This window comes from Lichenostomus cassidix, chromosome 3 (assembly GCF_008360975.1).
Source record: "Lichenostomus cassidix isolate B80296 chromosome 3, HeHo_3.0, whole genome shotgun sequence".
Lineage (NCBI taxonomy): Eukaryota > Metazoa > Chordata > Aves > Passeriformes > Meliphagidae > Lichenostomus > Lichenostomus cassidix.
The window spans coordinates 87673857-87686072 of NC_139483.1; positions in this window are offsets into that span (position 1 = coordinate 87673857).

Consider the following 12216-nt stretch of genomic DNA (forward strand, 5'->3'; position numbering starts at 1 on the left):
GTGTGTGGAGCAGCAGCAACCAGACAATTAACACAAACATCCTGGCTGGTCAGCATAAATACAGCTTGAGCTCAGCCACTGCTCCATCGTCTCCAAACAGACAGGGGAAGGTTTGAACTACCCAGAATCAGGACCAAGAAAGTAGAATTCATTTCTAGACCTAATCTGCTGCATAAGAATCTTTATCATATTTAAATTGTGAGCTTCTGAAACACATAAAGAAGGTTTTCAAGGTCTGTCTATTTGTAGGGATGCCGATGTTTTCTTTCCAAGGAAATTATTACCCCTAAACTAATGTTCCAGAAGAAAATGCTTTAGTTACATATAACATTTAAGATTTACTTATTTCTAGTATTGTCCTGAGAATAATCAATTTTCTCCCTGTATAGCAGTAAAGAGTAGGATGCTTTCTTATCAAGTAATCAGTAGATAATTGAAAGATTTCATTAATCTCAAAGGTATTGCTCTCCAACATAAGAACTAGACATAGCTATGTATCTAGGATTTTTAACTTTTTAAAATCAGATAACGAATTCTTTGTCAGGTTTCAGAATAATGCAAAAAAACCCCAAAGCTTCAAGTATATTTTTACAAGGAAAATCTCTTTTTGTCTGAATTTTTTTTAAACATTATTCTGTCTCCATTAAAATAAAGCCACTGCAGTTGAAGGATTTTGTTCAGCCTTATGGTGTTTGATTAGGGGTATTGTATAATACAGACTTGGCCAGGAAGACTTGCTTTTTTAAGCCCATGACTTCATGATGAAAAAATGTCCTGTTCAGTTCTGACACATACTGAGTGTTCAAATACTCAGCCACTTTGTCAAACAGTCTGCAAAATTCCAACCTAATTGTAAATAGCCAGCTGTGTTCCAATTGCTAACAAACCTTTGCATTAGACTTACTCAGAGCACTTCCACCGTTACAAGTGAAACCCCCCAAAATAACCATTGGGGTGGGATTCAGTCTGCCTAATCTAGCAACTAAACCCACACCTACCTTTTAAACTCTTAAAGGGAATAGTTTTCCACAGAATACCTGGAAAGAGGTAGGTATACTGCTTAAATCTACTTTGCTTAAATTCAGGTGCCTCCATAGCTGATTTGTTTTCCCTTTGTTTACCTCAAGTTTGTTTGGCTTTTTTACTTGCTTGTTTTCTGGGTTTGGGGTTTGTGGTCTTTTTTCAAATATAAATGATGTTCAGGAGTGGAAACCTAAGTATTTTTACAAACTAGGGATAGACACCTCTCTTGCATGTAATATGAGGTCCTCCTCCCCATTAGGAATAGATACCAGCATAAGGAGTTAGAGATAATTCCTACATTCCCTGTGAAAGCAAAATTCCAATTTACTGGAAGTTGCCTACACAAGACATTTGAGATTAAGATGATTAACAGACATACCAGCCAATTCTTGAGCCACCTTTCTACTGTAAACTAAATATATTACTTTGTCTTACTTCTAAGTGTTTTGCCTTTGTGTTACTTCTGTCATGTTCTACAATTTCCTTTGGCTGAAACTTTGTGGAACTTGAGCTAAAGAAGTAAAACTGACTGGTTTATCACAAAATAAAAGGGAAAAGTTCCAGTTAAGGATCCTCTCCCCATTAAGTATTGTCTAAAATTGTAGTGGATAAGTAAAACCTTACAAAATGAGGGCCTTATGACCCTTGTAAAATCCTTGCTCACTCCTGTTACTTCAGCGAAACAGAAAAGAACTCTGTTCTGGGAGTGGCTCAGCTAAAATAGAGGTAAAAACCAAGCTCTATAACCTTAGAATACAAGTTATATAACCAGTGCGTGTTCACACCATGGTTTATGTTGGTTGGTCTAAATATGTTTGTTGTGCATCACAAGAATGTAACTGATAAAGGGCTAATTGCTTTTAAAGGCCTGGTTTTTGCAATAAATCAATTCCTCTTTGCACCTGCCAAAGGGAGGTCCATGCCATTCATCCTCATTGCATAAAACTGCACTGATTTCACCAGAAGCAGGATGTAGCCTCAGAATATAAAACCCCAACCCCACCCACCAGCACTGTGAAAATCGGTTGCTACTGTAATGCTCCTTAAAATTCAGGGTTTGGTGACAAAACTCTTAATTTATTTTCAGACTACAGAGCTATAATAACTATTGGCACTGGTATCCTGGCAATCTTTCTTCAGCTCACCCACATGAATATGCAGAAATCTGGTACACACATTGTTATTTTGAAAACTACATGGCACATTTGCCTAACAAATTTCCAAATCTGAGACTCGTTCTAATAAATTTTGAATAACCATTAAAACTGTCCACGATATAGCCACACTAAGTAAAAGGGTTTAATATTTTTATATTTCCAATTAGGAAACTAAGTTTATCAGTTGCACAGCTATTAACAACGAATTGCTTTTAAAAATACAATGCAATTAGATATACTGAAGACCTAACATTTTTATAACAAATCCGGTAACAATTAAACAGCAAGGGTGGATCACAATGTATCTAAATGAATCTAGCTGGCATACTTTATATTTTAGGTGGTATTGATGCATATAGTATATAGTATATAGATGCATATAATATATAGCATATAGTGTTACAAATGCTTTCGAGAGTGGCTACATTCTCTTTACACATATTTTATTTTTTTGGACCCATATCTTGCATGGGTATCTGCATGGCATTACATACGGAAGTGCCTGCAGTTTTGTCTTCTCAATGAACTGTATACATTGAAATATGGGTAAAAATTATGGCAGGTGTGTAACTATATACTGAGTGTTGAGTCCATATGGTGTTGCACCTTCTCATTCAACACCAAGTAATCTCATCACCTTGCAGAAGTGAAGAGATGATACTCTCAGGAAACAGACAAGAGCATTAATTTACCTACAGGCCTATGGAATCTTGGCTTTTGCTTTGTACACCCATGTCAGCCTACAAACTCTACACAGGGCAAGCTGTAGGAGGGGAGTACAGAGCACACAGTCTTAAAAAGAGAGAGACAGACACAGGTGTCCTCAGAACTGTGCTGGTTACACTGCTATCCCCAGCTCCTGAGTCACCTCATCTGCCATTCCAGTGTGGAGTTACAGGATATAGGTAGCAGAGCAACAGGCCTTGAAAGCCAAAGTGACCGTCTGACTCTGGTCCAGAAGAAACTCTGGGGTTAGTAAAAAACATCCTGGTCCCAGGGGAAATGGAAAGAGTGTATTGTGGGCCTGTGAACTGCTGGACCTGTCAGAAGTGAGAAACACTGTTAGTTACCTTAATAGGTATTGTTTACCTGTTGCCATAAAAGGTAATGTTGTGAAACACAATAGTTAATCAGAGCACTTTGTAGTGTAGAGTTATTTCCTGTAGTATATAAGGAATTATCACTGCACAATAAACGTCTTTGCTCACCACCATCTTGTGAAGTCTGTGCCCTTAAAAAACACCACAATGGTATAAAAATACCTGCATTCCCCCATAAGGTTTCTGTCTCCCTCAGTAAACTAAAGTTGCATTCACTTACTCCTTTTTTTAAGGTTGCTGTGACAGACTCTTCAAAGTTCAAGGGTAATAGCCTGAATATTGATGAGTTTTCACTATCAGCCAAAGAAAATATCAGGAACTCATTCTTCCTGACATTTTTGAACTTAAAACAAACGGAAAAAAAAAAAAGCCTGGCTGAGATTTTACTAGACCAATGAAATTTTTATATCAATTTGGTTTGGTTGTTGGGACTCTCTACTAGCCTGTTTGTCAGCCACAGTTTTACTTTAGGATATTATCTTTTCTATGCTGCATAGGACTGAGAAGACAGTTGGCTAGTATCTTTGGATATCTGTGAAAACTACTTCAAAATGTGATAGCTCTGGAAATTCAACAGTACGATTTCTATGTTGTTTTTTTGATTGACAGATCATTTTCCATTAGTGATAACTGTCTATTTTAAATTGTGCTCTGCTGATGACAGGTTGACTGTAAGATGCTTACTCATGCTCTACAGCAAGAAACTGAACACACAATTAGAAAAAGAAAAAATATGCTCTATGATTTAATTTTATTGCTCTGCATATTTTTATTAGGCTTTATAGCCAGAAGGACATACATTTACACTTCCTGTATACAACAGATCATGGAATTCATCCGCTGCATAGACCCATACAATGAAAATTGTTCTAGAGTAGCTGGTTTACAAAAGAGAGTGGGTATTGGGCTCTTTCAGTTAAACTCAAATCCAAATTCTCTCAAGTAAACTTGAAGTAAAAGGGAGATCTGGCTCTGCCAAAACTTAAAGTAAAGTTCACATGCTGTGGTCACAAGAACATGGAACATATATCTGACATTTGCAGCAAGACATTGCAAACAGTCCTTCAGATCAATAATTATTTATTCACATATGATAGCAAGACTGCAGTTGATAGAGACCACTGTTTATTTTCTTATATTTACCAAAATGCAAGGGTTTTTTGTTCCGTATAGTCTGGCTGTAACATGTTACAAAGTCAAGTTGTTGCTTTTAAGGAAGAGTAGTCCTTCTTAAGTATAAATTGCTTTCCTCTCCTACTTGCAACAGAAGACTTACAGTACACAGCCTGATAAACACAGAGGCAGAATGATCTGTGATCTGTACAAAAAAGTTCCAAAGATGTCTGTATGTTTTCCAGTTGGTTTTTTTTTTTGCTTTTATTGGTCCTAGTTAGTTCCAAATTTCTTGCCTTATTTTTCTCCTTATGAATGTGAACATAGATTTAGTTTTTCTGTCTACATTGATGTGATCTCAGCCTAACAGTACATTATGGGAAACTGGAAGATTTATTGGCAGAAAAACGCCTGTTGGAAAAAAATCTGGGTAGTGGTAATTGGAGAGTGAGTCAGTGTCTGGAGTCCATCTGTGCCTACTACTCAAGCCTGACTAGAGCTAAGTTACTCAGATTTCTTCAACTATCTGAAACTGGCTTTAAAAAAAATAAAATTTTTAAAAAATAGACTTTATATATGCTGGATATATTTTTGGCTGAGAACATTTGTATAAAGGCAGCAAATTATCTTTCCTCCTTGTTGTTGTGTTTAGTATTTCAGTGGCATGCAGGAGCCATGGTCTTGGAGAAGCAATTCATTATACATACACAAACCAGCATGTCTGAAAGATGGTGTGGCATCAACAGATCAAAATGCATCAAAAATAGTTTGATATGCAATCAGTTCTGTGACTAATATTGCAAAAAAACCTACATCCCATCCCTGGGAGGTAAAGCTTTGCTATTTCGTATTGCACACATTTACAGTGGTTGAAGCTTAAGAAGGACAAATCAGTTCCTGGTTGGTGTTATTTTAATTACCACGCTGTATTATGAGGTTTGCTTCATCAACATCCCAAACATTGAAGTTCTAACCTTTGAACAATACATAATTTTGAGGAAAATTGAATTTGTGTTTTGTAGGTACTCCTTTTCTTCCTCACTGCCTGAAGATCACAGTACATGTGAGCATAGACTAGACACTGCTTAGGTAAGTGGTGGCTATCAAAAGTTGTAGCGAGCACAGACCTTTCCTGTGAGAAATTTTTCTCTCTTATTCCTGCGTTTTATAAAGAAAGATAAAGTTTGGATGTTGTTGAAAGCATCTCAAGATATGAATGATTCAAGCCTGGCCAGTCGGCCTGGGGGGAGGTTTTGAACTGACCAATCTGGGTGACCTTTGAAAGTCTACATAAGTTGAAATTAATTAATAAAAACAGACATTTGCCACAGTGAAGACCTGGACTTCTTCTGTTAGCAGTTCAACAGCGATAAAAAGTGACATAATTTCAACTGTATTGCCCTTCAGTGAACATACAGCTAGGTCTCTTTCATCTACCTATACTTAACCCAGAAAAAGGAACATATATGAATATATGTGTTTGATAAATAGATGTCAATTTTAAGGCATGCTGAATGTTTACCATCTCCAAGATATTTATCTATTTATATTAATTGAAATTTACCATTACCAGCTCCTGACTCAAACAGAAAATTCTCCTGCTGCTGTTGTGTGGCAGCACAGGTCTTTTCCCATGGGAATTTTTCTCTTCTTCTTCTATGTTTTCTAAATAAAGATAAAGTTTCATGTTGTTGCAACAGCCTTTTGGATACAGGCGGTCAAATGCCTGGGCCAATCAATCCCTGGGGAGTTGATGATTGTTGGCCAATCCGAACAGCCTTCTGAAGTGTATATAAATCTGTTAATTATTTAATAAAGTAGTTCTTTTGAGCACTCTGAAAGGACTCGTCTCTTCACTCCGCTAGTGGTCAAACAGCGACACTGTTATATTTACAACAGCCTGCAAAGGCAGCCAGAAGAGATCAGCTACATGGACAGCATTTGCCACTCAACTAGTGAGTCCCTGTCTTCACCACAAAATGTCACATGGAATGGGCACAATGCTGGTAAGCTGACATGGTGCCTATCTTGAAAATTCATAGCACATTGTTTCTGATGAAAAATAAGACTTTTTGTCATGGTAATTCTTTCTCTCTTTTATGTCTTATGGAAGAAGGTGGTTTCTTGTAAGGTCCTTAAGAATTATGACTATTAGAATTCAGTTCTGTAGAACTTCTGAACAGTTTATCCTCTTAATTTGCTTAATTTGCCTATCCACAAGTGTTTAGCAGTTTCATCCAAGATATCCAGATGTCCCAGCTATCTCAGAATAGTGTAGATGCTGCTGATCTGAAGGCAGTGCTCAAGGAAATAGAAAAATACACAGGAATTTTAGTCCTCGGAATCACCTGAACGTCTTAGCCTAGAATTTTCCCAGCAAAAGTCTTTCCTGATTTTCATAAAGTCAGCTTATCTATATGGGTGCTTTATCTCGCTCTCTATATCTTTCCTCAAATGGGAAACTATCTGCCCGTCGTATTGCTCTTGTTACGATCAGGGCATGGCATGAAAATTGCTCTATTGGTTTATTATGCCTATTGCATAGTAACCTGTGAGGCGATGAACACCATTCGGTATATTTACTCGACTTTGTCTGCCTGGCCTAACCTGAGCTGCTCCATCTGGGATCTCCTCAGCAATCGCACCCACCCTCTGGGGCTAGGAGGAGAGAGTGGTTTCTTCCAGCATTTCAGGCCAGGCACAGCCATCTTTGACAATATTGAGTTCTCTCTGGATGCTAAGGATGGCATAATCTTCCTGTCAGTTCTGTTTTCTTTCTTCTCTGCGACCAGCACAGTGTACCTCATGCTGAGAAACAGAACAATACTTGGTGTTGTACAGTGTCTTCTCGAAGAGGAGGAGAAAAGAAACAACTCAGCAGGCACCACGTCCACGCAAACTGCCACCAAGAGGAAAGGAACCAAACGAGCAGTCAATGTGTCAACACAGACCATTGCCGAATCAGAACAACCAAAGCCAGTAGCGGTTGCCCCTGTCCAGAAAAAGAAATCCAAGAGCAAGTCAGTCCGCACAGCGACTGATGAGGATGCGGCAGGACCATCTCACCCAGCAGAAGAGACAGAGCCGGAGATCATCACTCGCTCTCTATCCCTGGGGGAGCTGCGTGACCTACGGAGGGAATTCACCCGGCAGACAAATGAGTCCATCTTGACCTGGCTGCTCCGTATCTGGGACGCTGCAGCTAACGACACTATTCTGGATGGAAGTGAGGCCAGACAACTGGGATCCCTGTCTCAGGATGTGGTCATTGACCAGGGGATTGGGAAAACCCAGGAAACTCTCAGCCTCTGGCGGCGATAGCTGCTGAGTGTACGGGACAGATACCTGTGCAAAGAAGACCTCCAGATGCACCAAAGGAAATGGAACACAATAGAACAAGGTATCCGATGCCTGAGGGAATTGGCCGTGCTAGAGATCATTTTCTCGGACAACGAGAGATTCCCCAAGAACCCAGATAATGTCCAGTGCACTTCACAAATGTGGCTAAGATTCGCGCGGCTCGGACCAGAGATATACTCTCGTTACCTGGCAACACTGCAGTGGAGGGAAGGCGAAGACCAGGTGGGTGTGTTAACAAACAAACTGAGAATTTATGAGGACACTGTCACCGCTCCACTACGGACCCAGGTCTCATCGGTAGAAACAAACCTGGCCGAGCAAGTCCGGAGCTTAATTGAAGAGAGCCACCAGAAAGTAAAGAAAGAGCTCAAAGAAGGATTTTTTCATGCCACACCGAAACCAACCAGAGTCTCTGCCATCAGGAGCAGACGTACTCCAGTCAGGGAAAGAAAACAAACTCCACGACGTGACCTCTGGTTTTTCCTTCAAGAGCATGGGGAAGACATGAGGAAGTGGGATAGGAAACCCACCTCCACCTTAGCAGCCCGGGTACGTGAATTGAAAAAAAGAAACATCCACTTTAGGAGGCTCATCTAGGTACAACACTGCCCCAGTCTCTTGTGGCCAGAACTCCAGACAGAATGGAAGTGATAATATGACTGATCCTCTTGAAGGGACCTCAGGAACACATTTACAGGAGAAGAACATCGTGCACCAAAAACAGGATTAGAGGAGCCCTGCCTCTAGCCAGGTTGAGGAAAGGGATAATCGGATCTATTGGACTGTGTGGATCCGATGGCCTGGCACGTCTGACCCACAAAGATACACGGCTTTGGTTGACACCGGCGCTCAGTGCACCCTGATGCCATCCAGGTATGTGGGGCCCGAATCCATTTCTATTTCTGGGGTGACAGGAGGATCCCAGCAGCTGACTGTACTGGAAGCTGAAGTGAGTTTAACTGGGAAAGAGTGGCAGAAACACCCCATTGTGACTGGTCCAGACGCCCCATGCATCCTCGGCATAGATTATCTCAGGAGTGGATATTTCAAGGACCCGAAGGGACATCGCTGGGCTTTTGGGATAGCAGCCGTAGAGACAGAAGACATAAGACAACTGAATAGCCTGCCCGGTCTCTCAGATAACCCGTCTGCTGTAGGACTACTGAGAATTGAAGAACAGCGGGTACCAATTGCTACAGCAACAGTGCACCGCCGGCAATACCGCACTGACAGAGACTCTGTGGCCCCCATCCATAAGATGATTCGGGATCTGGAGAGCCAAGGGGTGGTCAGCAAGGCTCACTCACCGTTCAACAGCCCTATATGGCCGGTGCGTAAGTCCAGTGAAGAATGGAGACTGACGGTGGATTACCGTGGCCTGAATGAAGTCACACCACCACTGAGTGCTGCTGTACCGGACATGCTGGAACTTCAGTACAAGCTGGAATCCAAGGCAGCAAAGTGGTATGCGACCATCGACATTGCCAATGCCTTTTTCTCCATTCCTCTGGCAGCAGAGTGCAGACCTCAGTTTGCTTTCACCTGGAGAGGTGTGCAGTACACATGGAACCGACTGCCCCAGGGGTGGAAGCACAGTCCCACCATCTGCCATGGACTGATCCAGGCTGCACTGGAAAAGGGTGAGGCTCCAGAACATCTGCAGTATATTGATGACATCATTGTGTGGGGGGACACAGCAACGGAAGTATTTGGGAAAGGAGAGAAAATCATCAAAATTCTCCTGGAAGCCGGTTTCGCCATCAAGAAGAGCAAAGTCAAGGGACCTGCCCGAGAGATCCAGTTCCTGGGAGTAAAGTGGCAAGACGGACAGCGTCAGATTCCTTCTGAGGTCATCAATAAGATCATCGCGATGTCTCCACCAACCAACAAGAAGGAGACGCAAGCCTTCCTAGGCGCCATAGGCTTTTGGAGAATGCACATCCCTGAGTACAGCCAGATCGTGAGTCCTCTCTACCTCATAACCCGCAAGAAGAATGATTGCCACTGGGGCCCTGAACAGCAGCAAGCCTTCACCCAGATCAAACAGGAGATCGCTCATGCGGTAGCCCTTGGACCAGTCAGGACAGGACCAGAGGTAAAGAATGTGCTTTACTCTGCAGCCGGGAGCCATGGTCTGTCCTGGAGCCTTTGGCAGAAGGTGCCTGGTGAGACCCGAGGTCGACCACTAGGATTCTGGAGTCGAAGTTACAGAGGGTCTGAAGCCAACTACACTCCCACCGAGAAAGAAATCTTGGCAGCTTACGAAGGAGTCCAAGCCGCCTCAGAGGTGATCGGCACAGAAACACAACTTCTCCTTGCACCCCGACTGCCAGTGCTGGGGTGGATGTTCAAGGGAAGGGTTCCCTCTACTCACCATGCCACTGATGCCACGTGGAGCAAATGGATTGCCCTCATCACACAGCGCGCCCATATTGGAAACCCGAATCGCCCTGGGATTCTGGAAATCATAACAAACTGGCCTGAAGGTGAGACTTTTAAATTATCTTCAGAAGAAGTAGAGGAGCAAGTAGCACGTGCCGAGGAAGCACCCCCGTATAACGAGCTGCCGGAGAGTGAAAGATGCTATGCCCTCTTCACCGATGGGTCCTGCCGAATTGTAGGCGCAGATCGAAAATGGAAAGCTGCAGTATGGAGCCCCACACGACAAGCTGTACAGGCTACCGAGGGACAAGGTGGATCGAGCCAGGTCGCAGAGCTTAAAGCCATCCAACTGGCTTTGGATATTGCCGAACGAGAGAAATGGCCAAGGCTCTATCTCTACACTGACTCCTGGATGGTAGCCAACGCGCTATGGGGATGGTTAGGTCGCTGGAGAAAGGCTAACTGGCAGCGCAGAGGAAAACCCATCTGGGCCGCTGAGATTTGGCAGGACATCGCCGCCCGGGCAGAAAAGCTGACTGTGAAAGTTCGACATGTGGATGCACATGTACCTAAGAGTCGGGCTAATGAAGAGCATCGTAACAACGAGCTGGTGGACCGAGCTGCCAAGGTGGAAGTGTCACAGGTGGATCTGGACTGGCAGCACAAAGGAGAATTATTTCTAGCTCGTTGGGCCCATGATGCCTCTGGTCATCAAGGGAGAGATGCGACATACAGGTGGGCTCGTGACCGAGGGGTGGACTTGACCATGGACAACATCTCACAGGTCATCCACAGCTGTGAGACTTGCGCTGCAATCAAACAGGCCAAGCAGGTGAAGCCTCTGTGGTATGGTGGACGATGGTCAAAGTACAGGTATGGGGAAGTATGGCAAGTTGACTACATCACACTTCCCCAAACCCGCCAAGGAAAGCGCTACGTGTTGACCATGGTGGAAGCAACCACGGGATGGTTAGAGACCTACCCTGTGCCTCATGCTACTGCCCGGAACACCATCTTGGGTCTGGAAAAGCAAGTCCTGTGGAGACATGGTACCCCTGAGAGAATCGAGTCTGACAATGGAACCCATTTCAAGAATGGCCTCATAAGCACCTGGGCTAGAGAACACGGAATTGAATGGATATACCATATCCCCTATCATGCACCAGCTGCCGGGAAAGTTAAACGGTGCAACGGACTACTTAAGACAACTTTGAAGGCACTTGGCGGGGGAACCTTCAAAAATTGGGAACTGAACTTAGCAAAGGCCACCTGGATGGTTAACACAAGGGGTTCTATCAATCGAGCCGGTCCTGCCGAGTCCGAACCTTTGCACACAGTGGATGGAGATAAAGTCCCTGTGGTACACGTAAGAGGTTTTTTAGGAAAGACTGTTTGGATTAGTCCCACGTCAGGGAAAGGCAAACCCATCCGTGGAGTGGTTTTTGCCCAAGGACCTGGTTATACTTGGTGGGTGATGCAGGCAGATGGAGAAACCCGTTGTGTCCCACAAGGAGACCTTATCTTAAGTGAGAACTGTGTAGATGGTAATAGAATAAGGGGTGGATAATGTCCTAGGTTGCAATATTGATGTAGTTAAGTATTCTATTACCACCAGCTGTGGGCCATTAGCTGCTATCACCCACTCCAGATGACAGGCAATGGGCCATCCATTAGCTATTATCACTTGCTAATGACCCACCCCGCATGACAGGCAATGGGCCATCAGGGACCCACCGTGTGACTCATGGACTTATCTCATCCCATTGTGAGATGCTCTGCCCAGGAGGGAGGAGCCAGGTGTTCCCACCTGGATATAACCTGGCCTTGGAACTACCTGAGCTAGCCCTGTCTACTGGGTTCCCAGAGGACCAGAGCTACTACTGGATCTTCAGCTGGAGACTAGACCTTCACAGGATCACAGCTTCAACTGGACTACTTCAGTCGGACTGCTACTACCACCCTAACAGGGTGTTAGGTTGTATCTGACTTTGTCAGTGCTTTTCCTTGTATTATTTCACTTATTTTTAATTTCAATCTTGACTTGTGATCTCCCACTGGTTTGTTTTCAAACCAATACAAAT